General features: G+C 36.1%; 1 protein-coding gene across 8 annotated transcripts in view; it reads left to right on the top strand.

Moving 5' to 3' along the window:
- The first annotated feature begins 5158 nt into the window (after nt 1-5158).
- Nucleotides 5159-10400, top strand: part of LOC139497328 (potassium voltage-gated channel protein Shaw-like) — an 86481-nt gene continuing 81239 nt past the window's right edge. For 3 of the 8 annotated variants that reach the window (XM_071285524.1, XM_071285533.1, XM_071285525.1), the window contains exon 1: nt 5159-5327. The gene's annotated coding sequence lies outside the window, so the exon portion shown is untranslated. The remainder of the gene's footprint in view (nt 5328-10400) is intronic. The other 5 variants (XM_071285532.1, XM_071285522.1, XM_071285523.1 and 2 more) reach the window with 3 other exon arrangements.

Genomic DNA, 10400 nt, shown 5'->3' with positions numbered 1-10400 from the left:
TTTTGGTGAAATCTTTAGCTTTTGCATACATATTTTTCAATCCTTACACAACATGTTGTGAAATATAGTCATGTATCCTTGAGTAAAATTCTTCCTAGGTTTTAAGGTCATTTAAGCAATGAATGTCATTGATATATATGTCGTTTTGCTCGTAAAAAGATTAAAAGGTTAAGTTGCATTCATTGATAAACCATGAATGGCGGGCGACAGATTGGATGTATTGTCCTCGTCGACACGGAAACGTAAATCTGTAAATTACACTCATTTCGTTGTCATGGTTTAGCATGGTGACCTTCTCTTGTTAAAAGACATACAATGGTGTTTAGTCCCTTAAATTATATTATACATTTCTTTCTTGTTCGTGTGTTTAGTTTTGAGCTTTTGTTGATAAAGCGATATACACACGGTCGCACGAAATGTATAATGTCTATATCATTTTCTTCTTGATTTACTGACATTTATAATTATATTAAATATCTCAGTTTCTAAGACGGAATATACGTATACCTATGTGAAGTTCAAAAGTCGACAAGAAACTGACAATGCCATGTTTTAACGAGTTTGTTTACTGCAATACGTGGACAAAAACTGTCTTATAACAAAATAGATGTAAGAAGATGTGGTACGTATGAGTGCCAATGAGACAACTCTCCATCCAAGTCACAATTTATAAAAGTAAACTATTAAAGTGATAGGTCAAAGTACGTTCCTCAACATAGGACATTTCCGCCTTTTTACATAAGACATAAGCGCTTTTGCAATATTTTGCTTTTTATGACTTCCCCCCTCTTTTATCCGGGGTTAGGACCAGCAGGTTTGACCTAGAAGAGTCCAAGTTATATTTTTCTTTGGTTAAAAGTTTTAAAATTCATTTTATCGCACTTTCATAGCACATTTCATAGTGATAGCTGCTAGCACGTTCATGCCATAGATTATGTTGCATTGAAAAAAGATAAATATTTCGGCTCTACAAATATCGAGGTTTTTTTCACAATGAGAGTAATGCAGCTCTTAATCGTGGCAGGTAGTTTTTATTGACAGTCCTGATATTCAAAGTACAAACACAGTATTGTATTGAATCTTGAATTCAAAAAGGTATAATAATTAATCGTTGCTAATATCATGTGTATGTATAAATTTTATAGATCCCAATGTGTATTTGTGGATACACCCAACATGTATTTCAGTGGCGGATCCAGAGGGGGGGGGGGGGGTTGTTCCGGGGGTGCGCACCCCCCCCTTTATTTTGGCCGATCAATGCATTTGAATCGGGACATATGTTTTGCACCCCCCCTTTGCCCTGGGCTAGCACCCCCCTTTCGAAAATTCCTGCATCCGCCACTGTATTTATCTGTACTACAGTACTCTTCAATGTAACCTTTTCTAATTGAAGAACGATGTACTCAGATCCTTATACGTTAAATTTGTGTTGATAGTCTTGACCCTCCATACTTTCTTGAATATCAATGAGGATCTGGAAAGGGATTTACAAATTAGAGAAAAATGAGGAAAAATATAAGGAATATACAAAAACCGGACCAAACGCTAAATAAAACTGGGGTGCTCAAATATTAAGAGTGGAGCATAATGAACGCAAGCTATAACGAATAGCCTCGGAGAAAAATGACATAAGAAAAAAAGAATACATGAAAGATTATAACCCCCACCAGACCCACTGTTAGAGGTACTGGTGACGTCACATTTCGCGGAAAATATTACGCAATAGTTTACAAAGAGAATAACTGAATAATTCATCATTAGGCAATTATACACTTATTAAACTGGTGATTGGAGTAATAAGAATGTTAGTACAAACAAATATATAATAGAACAGCAATAGTTATGTGGTACATGATAAGACATTGTTTCTATAAGATATGGAATCTACAGCCGGCCCTACATAAATTGTAGTCAGAAAGTACATTCTTACAAGTGCATAGATGATACGGAACACTAGGATGATATACAGAAATATAATAAAATAAGGAGACGTGGTATCATTGCCAAGCAGAACACTGACATTAAAGAGAAATGAATAAAAAGTACAACGTATATTATTAAGTTAAGAAGTGTGATTATTCAAGCACTTTTCAGTGCTAGTGCTAAGTTTTACAAAAAAATCTTCGTAGTTTTGGTCTTTCTTTTCGCCCATAAAGAAACAAACATTTCGCTTGATCCCTTTTTACCCCCTTTGTGTTTCTTTGTTGAAAGTTATTTGGTGTAAAAGTGATGAGGATTATATAACCCAATGTTGACTGCTGTACTGCGCAGGCAAAACAAATTTATCACAGACAAGTGCCTGTGTGCTGTACCCCAATTTTTGACAATTTTACCTACTAGTATTATGTATGTTTGTTTTTCTTACACGTTGTTGTCAATGTAATAGAATTACATGCGACTGTAAAATAAGTGAGAGGTTCAGCTAACTATAAAACCAGGTGTAATCCACTATTTATGGAAATGCCTGTACCAAGTCAGGAAACTCACAGTTGTTTTACATACTTAAGATGTGTTTGAGCTTTTTATTTTGCCATTTGATGATGGACTTTCCCTTTTAAGTTTTAACTTCTCCTTTGATTTCGATTTTTTTTGCTGTTACAATTTTCTTTTTATTCCTTCTAATAAAGTTATCCAATAGAAAGATGCTGTCTCATCAAGGTATATTTCTCAAATTCCATGCAATGACCGAAACTAAGTCCAGCGCAGGACTTCGAGAAATTTCGGAGAGCCGACACTCTTGCTTCGGAAGTTGTCCCTATTTCCGACACCATGGTTTTCGGTGAACTTCAGTCCTACATTTTGTGCTGTTTCTGTTTCCATGCATAATAGACGTGTTGGTGTGTACTCTCGTATCCTGTTCAAACAAATTTATTTTTCATGTCTTTACTTTCCCATGTAATATTGTTTACTTTTACACCAGTACTGTATTCTCTGCTCTCTAGCTGGTACCCTGAGACGATCATCGATCACTATGAAGTGTTGATCTAGAACAACAATCGATTTCATTTTTCATAACATAATAAAATAATATTTAAGTTATTGATTAGAAGATTCTAAAATTGATTACATCTTCTGCCGAGATCGTGGTGACGTATAAAACAAGGATTTGTTTACGACATTTTCGTAATTGAGGGTCCCCAAAGGAGAAACTTTTCATGCTACACCTAATATGACATTTTTGGCTGGAACTAAATGTATTCCACAATATAGCCACACAACTCCATGTAGTATTTTCTAGATTCTTCAGAATAGATAAAAGAAATTCATTGACTCGCAGTAGACATCATTATTTAATATTTAGTCAAATCGTATGTGTTATACACTCAACCGCAAAGACTAGTTGTTCGAAGATTAATTCTTTTTTGTCATAAAGTTATATATTTTCACCATGGGAAAGTCTAAATCTATATTCGACCCACAATATAGGGAAACTTTGCTAATTGTTTGGTTAAGACAAATAACACTATACTTGTCATAATAATACCATTGTCTAACTTTATATAGATCTCTATATACAATTTATTATCTGATAACCGACAAAAAATCCTGTTATAATTATAATTATAGGAAATGCGGTTAATGGACAGTTTTCGTGCATTAATTTGGGAATCGTTATATCTATACTTTTCAACTTTTCACGTGTCACTAATGCGGACAACATGGATGTCTAAATCATTATAGAACATTTTCACTTTTCTGAAATAACAATTTAAAGTATTGACAACTTAAAAATACAAAGCTATATGAATTAATTCTGTTAATATCAGTTGTAATTACCGGTAAAAATCATTGTAACAGAAACCATTCATTACTCGTACTGAATCAGAACTGAATTACACTGATGGTTTTATACTGTTTGTCATCTCCGTGAAACCATTCATACCTCGTACTTAATCAGTACTAAATTACACTACTGGTACTGCACTGATCTCCGAGAACTTAATCGTATATGATGTGTCAGATTCACATCCGTAGCCAGGGGGTCGAGAGGTTTGTACGAGCCCCCCCCCCCCCACTTTTAGCTTGAAAACAAATAAGCATTGTTAATGTTGACATTCTGTTTGAATTGTAACTGTTAATGTTGAGTATGATTGTATCGAACCCCACCTTGGATATTACTGGCTATGGGCCTGAGATCTGAAGAGGTTAAACATTTAAAGAACGAATGTATGTAAATAATATAAAGATAAGAAGTTGTGGTATGATTTCAATTGAGATAACTCTTAACAAGAGACCTAAATGTATCAGACATTAAAACTATAATAGATCAGCGTACGGTATAAAAAACGAATGAAACTTTATTTGGCATTCTCAAATCCTATTATGTCATCCAAGCTTACTTCGAATTGCAGATGAGTAAACTGATAAAACAATAATACTAACAGTGGTTTTCTCCGGGCAATCCGGCTTCCTCCACAAATAAAGACTTGCCGCCACGAAATAGCCTAGACCCGCTCATGTCACGCTTCAGTGATTCCCTATATAACCAACCATTTTTTCCACAAAAGGGGGGACTAGGGACCCCTTCCCCCCCCTAAATCCGCCTCCGAAGTGGAAAGGAGTTAACATAAGTTGTAATAATTTGTTTCCCTATCCACAATAAATAAATATGTTTAAAATAGACCCAATGTATTCATAATTTTCTGAACGACAATTAGCGTGGTTGTTTCAAAAGCAACAGAAACTTCAGTTGTAAAACATGGCTAATGTTATTCAACATCGAATACTGATACTTGTAAACAGGTTTCTACATCGTTAGATTAAAATTTAAAACATTATTACACGATAAAAACCAAATTGATGAAGTAATTCAAGATATATATCTGATAGTGATGTTGTTTATATCTTATTTACAACCCTAGACTAATTTTTATTTCAAATTATCATTTCTTTACTAGAAAGCAAGCTTTTAGCAATTTTACTTGTTTCATAGTAAATTATGATTAAATAATCAAACAATATTTTCTTAACGTTAAAGATCCTATTGATATCAAAGAGAATAATACTTAATCAAGATTACAGCTGTCAATTAAAATGGTTATATTGTTTTTAATATCATATTCACTTCACGTCTTTATTGATCTAAAATCAATTTTTGAGTAAAAATACCGATTGTGACGATATCACCCCTATCAACCAAGTCATAATGGAATAGCCCAGAGCTCCAGGAAAATCGATTCAATGACGGTTGAAGAAGCGAACTGATAGAAGAAAAACAGCTTACACAAAAATGATTACACAAAAATTATTTTTCAATTAACGGATATGAGTTCATATTTACATATTATGGATATAGTTTTAACAAATTCTGCAGAAATGCTATTAAGGTACGTACAAGAAACCGCTTTATTTCTCTAATTGTCTTTTGATATATTCTGTTTAATTATTATGCTGAATATTCGTCAAGCTGAGAAAAATCTTAGACAGATTCCCTTAAACCAAAGATAACGCATTGAACTGAAGGCTATCATTTGTATTTATTTGTAATACCTATAAAGAAAAGATGGATTAATATGTATGATCGATTTCTACATGTGAAATCTACAAAATGAAACATACATTGGTTTGTTATATTGGAAATAAACAGTACACGGACATGGTTGACAATTGTGAAGCTGAAAATTAACATATTTATCGATCTCTGGTTATATTGCATAAAACAGTGCCGAAGATATACGTTGATTCCGATCTCAGAGAATTTTTTACAAAAAAAGACAACGGATAAAAAGATTTAATAAGATTTTCATAAGTACAACAATGTAATGTACGTCGAATCATAGTCGGATATTTCTCAAAATATTTGTCATATTTTCGCATCAGGAAGCAAAATTCTTGATTCTCACAATCGTGTATAAAAATGTCAAAAAAAATACGGACTCCGAATTACATAAGGGGTTAACAATAATGATAAAATTGAGAATGGAATCGGGGATGTAACGAAGAGACAACAATCAACAGACCAAAGAGAAGAAAACAGCATCGTTAACATGTAGTCGTAACTTCACGTTTTATATTACGGGAGCAGAGGGAACTATAGCTGACTATAAGTTTTGCTCATTGTTGAAGACCACCTTACGGTGACATATTGTTGTTAGCTTCTATGCCATTTGGGTTCTGGTGGAGAGTTGTCTCATTGGCAATCTTAGCACATCTTCTTATTCCTATGTACATATATAATTTAGAAAATATTGAACGTCAAGTTTATGGGATATGCTTTCTCATTGTCATGTTCACCCTAAATCTACGTTTATTCATATGCATATGGTAGCTGTATTAATTGAGGTATTATCCTATCTCTATTGATCTCTATTTACTCGTGGTGAATTATGCAACTATCCGATACACGCTTGTTTATAAAGCAAAACTGGACGATTCAAACTGTAAACATAGGGTTTTAATGTTCATTTCACTTAATACCCCCGGTCGCTCTTCTCGCTTATACCAATGAGGGAGTGACATAATTATGTGCTTATGGGATGTCGTATACATATAGGGATGAAACCGTACGTGGATCTAGAAAAGAAGTGGAGAAAACACAAGATTTTGAAAATGACCAGCTCGCTTCAACCTTACAGCAGTAAAGAGAACAATTACACAAACAAACTTCATAATAGAACAAATCAAAATGGTATAAACGTAATAAAATCTAGAATATGCAGAATATTGAAATGAAGGCCAAAAACTCGAGACTAGTGAAAATATGGCATGCGTATGAATTCACTAATTAACACTGTCGTATATGTCATATAAACAATAAATGTAAATAAACAATTTAAATGTACAACCAATTGACCAATCATGACAGCCTCTCTTTCTTTACATTTCACATCTTTGTTTACAAGATAATTTTGCACTTAAACGGGAAAAATTGATTGCTTTTAATCCGTGTTCTGTTATGGGTCATATTGCAAACTCTAATCAGACTGAATGGCATGTTTACAAATACATCGAATCGATTAGATCTAACTTCAAGCCAATCTACTCTACACATTTCATCTTTACCTTATCAAATCCAATTAAATCTGCTAGGTTGAATACGGTGTGTAAATATTTTCTCTGATCGTATACTAAATCAGATCTCCACCTTGTCTATTTTTAGAAAAGGGGTTTCTGTCGAAATAGCAATTGTATTGTAAAATGCAATTATTTCTGCTAGGTTGAACACGGTTCTATAAAGGTTCATGTACATATTGTTTTCAGATCGTACACTTAATCAGATCCCTAAACCTTCTGGTCTATTTATAGAAAAGAGGTACCTGCCGAAATAGCAACGAAAGCACAATAGACCACTTTCGAGTTCATCCGTCAATGGAAAAAACTCGTCAATTATACGGCCTTTATGACGTCATTTACCAGATAGAGGGGGTCGCCTGTATCCCTGCACTATTTACGTTCATCAAGCGTCTTTAATAGTGATCGTCATTGTGCAGGATAAACTAGAAATAATGGTTGTTCTGTAGGAACGTAATTCCCTAATGACAGCAATGATGATTGTCAATTTTGAGAATTCAATTTGCCGAATAATTCGTACAATATAGAATTACAGTTTTCCAAACACTCGCTCAACATTGGAATTGAAGTGACGACGCACATAAACGCACAAATGACGTTCACTAAAACCAGAGTTTTTGACGGAAATGCATCGAACTCGAAAGTTGTCTATTGTGATAGGTTGAACACGGTTCTATAAAGGTTCATGTAAATATTTTCTCTGATCCTACACTTAATCAGATCGCTACACCTCAGTCAGAGTGCCAGGCTAGAACAAACAGTAGTTGAACTACTTAGACCACTCGGTAACCGACCCCACCCCTTTTCCCATTGTTTTGAACTATTGAAGCTTTTGTCTTTAGACATCTGTCAATGTGTTAAGCCTAATTATAGATTTACTGAACAAATATTTCCGTGTAGATGATGTTATATAAATCAAATAATGTATCAATATATCAAGTTGAACATTTGTACCATGATAATCGGTATGATAGTTGAGTGGACGGTGGGATGGGACATTTGTACCACGATAATCGGTATGATAGTTGAGGGGTGGGATGGGACATTTGTACCACGAAAATCGGTATGATAGTTGAGGGGTGGGATAGGACTTTTGTACCACGATAATCGGTATGATAGTTGAGGGGTGGGATAGGACATTTGTACCACGATAATCGGTATGATAGTTGAGTGGTGGGATGGGACATTTGTACCACGATAATCGGTATGATAGTTGAGGGGTGGGATGGGACATTTGTACCACGATAATCGGTATGATAGTTGAGGGGTGGGATGGGACATTTGTACCACGATAATCGGTATGATAGTTGAGGGGTGGGATGGGACATTTGTACCACGATAATCGGTATGATAGTTGAGGGGTGGGATGGGACATTTGTACCACGATAATCGGTATGATAGTTGAGGGGTGGGATAGGACATTTGTACCACGATAATCGGTATGATAGTTGAGGGGTGGGATGGGACATTTGTACCACGATAATCGGTATGATAGTTGAGGGGTGGGATGGGACATTTGTACCACGATAATCGGTATGATAGTTGAGGGGTGGGATGGGACATTTGTACCACGATAATCGGTATGATAGTTGAGGGGTGGGATGGGACATTTGTACCACGATAATCGGTATGATAGTTGAGGGGTGGGATAGGACATTTGTACCACGATAATCGGTATGATAGTTGAGGGGTGGGATAGGACATTTGTACCACGATAATCGGTATGATAGTTGAGTGGTGGGATAGGACATTTGTACCACGATAATCGGTATGATAGTTGAGGGGTGGGATGGGACATTTGTACCACGATAATCGGTATGATAGTTGAGGGGTGGGATAGGACATTTGTACCACGATAATGGGTATGATAGTGGAGGGGTGGGATGGGACATTTGTACCACGATAATGGGTATGATAGTTGAGTGGTGGGATAGGACATTTGTACCACGATAATCGGTATGATAGTTGAGGGGTGGGATCACGATAATCGGTAATCGGTATGATAGTTGAGGGGTGGGATGGGACATTTGTACCACGATAATCGGTATGATAGTTGAGGGGTGGGATGGGACATTTGTACCACGATAATCGGTATGATAGTTGAGGGGTGGGATGGGACATTTGTACCACGATAATCGGTATGATAGTTGAGGGGTGGGATAGGACATTTGTACCACGATAATCGGTATGATAGTTGAGGGGTGGGATAGGACATTTGTACCACGATAATCGGTATGATAGTTGAGTGGTGGGATAGGACATTTGTACCACGATAATCGGTATGATAGTTGAGGGGTGGGATGGGACATTTGTACCACGATAATCGGTATGATAGTTGAGGGGTGGGATAGGACATTTGTACCACGATAATGGGTATGATAGTGGAGGGGTGGGATGGGACATTTGTACCACGATAATGGGTATGATAGTTGAGTGGTGGGATAGGACATTTGTACCACGATAATCGGTATGATAGTTGAGGGGTGGGATGGGACATTTGTACCACGATAATCGGTATGATAGTTGAGGGGTGGGATAGGACATTTGTACCACGATAATCGGTATGATAGTTGAGGGGTGGGATGGGACATTTGTACCACGATAATCGGTATGATAGTTGAGGGGTGGGATGGGACATTTGTACCACGATAATCGGTATAATAGTTGAGGGGTGGGATGGGACATTTGTACCACGGTAATCGGTATGATAGTTGTGGGGTGAGATGGGGTTTACAGAATAGAGAATAATGGGCAAAAAGTGCAGATTAAGGGACAAATATATATAAAGAATATAGAACAATAATTTTAAAATAATGGAATGCCTAATTATATAGTATAGTAAATAAAGAATAAATGTATGAAGAATAGAGAAAAACCGACATACACAAAACATGAGAATGTAGAATTGTAGACCCCCATCTAGAATCTCAGAGTTGGTTAATATTGTTAATATTGTTTATTTTGGAATCGAGAATCATTACTAAACACGCTTACGCTATGTTATATCATATATATCAGAGATGAAAATTAAAATCAAGTTAAAATATTTTGAAGTGGTGGCGTATAGTCAGTGTATGATAAACAATTTAAAAATGGGGAGCGCAAAACAAAAATTCTGTCCATACCAGTAGCCAGGGGTCCAAACCCCCCCCCCCCCCCTTTTGAAATCAAATAAGCACTGTTTAAGTCAACGTTTTGTTCAAATTTTGACTGTTAAAGTCGAGTTCATGAGTCCAACGAACCCCCCCCCCCCCTTGGAAATTCCTGGCTACGGGCCTGCTGTCCCCAAGTATCAATGGGCTATACGGTATGGGGTTTGCTCATGGTTGAAGGCCGTACGATGACTTATTATACCTGAGGAGAAATTGGCCTATATAGTTCTCTCATTG

The sequence above is a fragment of the Mytilus edulis genome, chromosome 12 (assembly GCF_963676685.1).
Source record: "Mytilus edulis chromosome 12, xbMytEdul2.2, whole genome shotgun sequence".
NCBI classification, from domain to species: Eukaryota; Metazoa; Mollusca; class Bivalvia; order Mytilida; family Mytilidae; genus Mytilus; species Mytilus edulis.
This window is presented reverse-complemented; position numbering and strand designations above follow the sequence as displayed.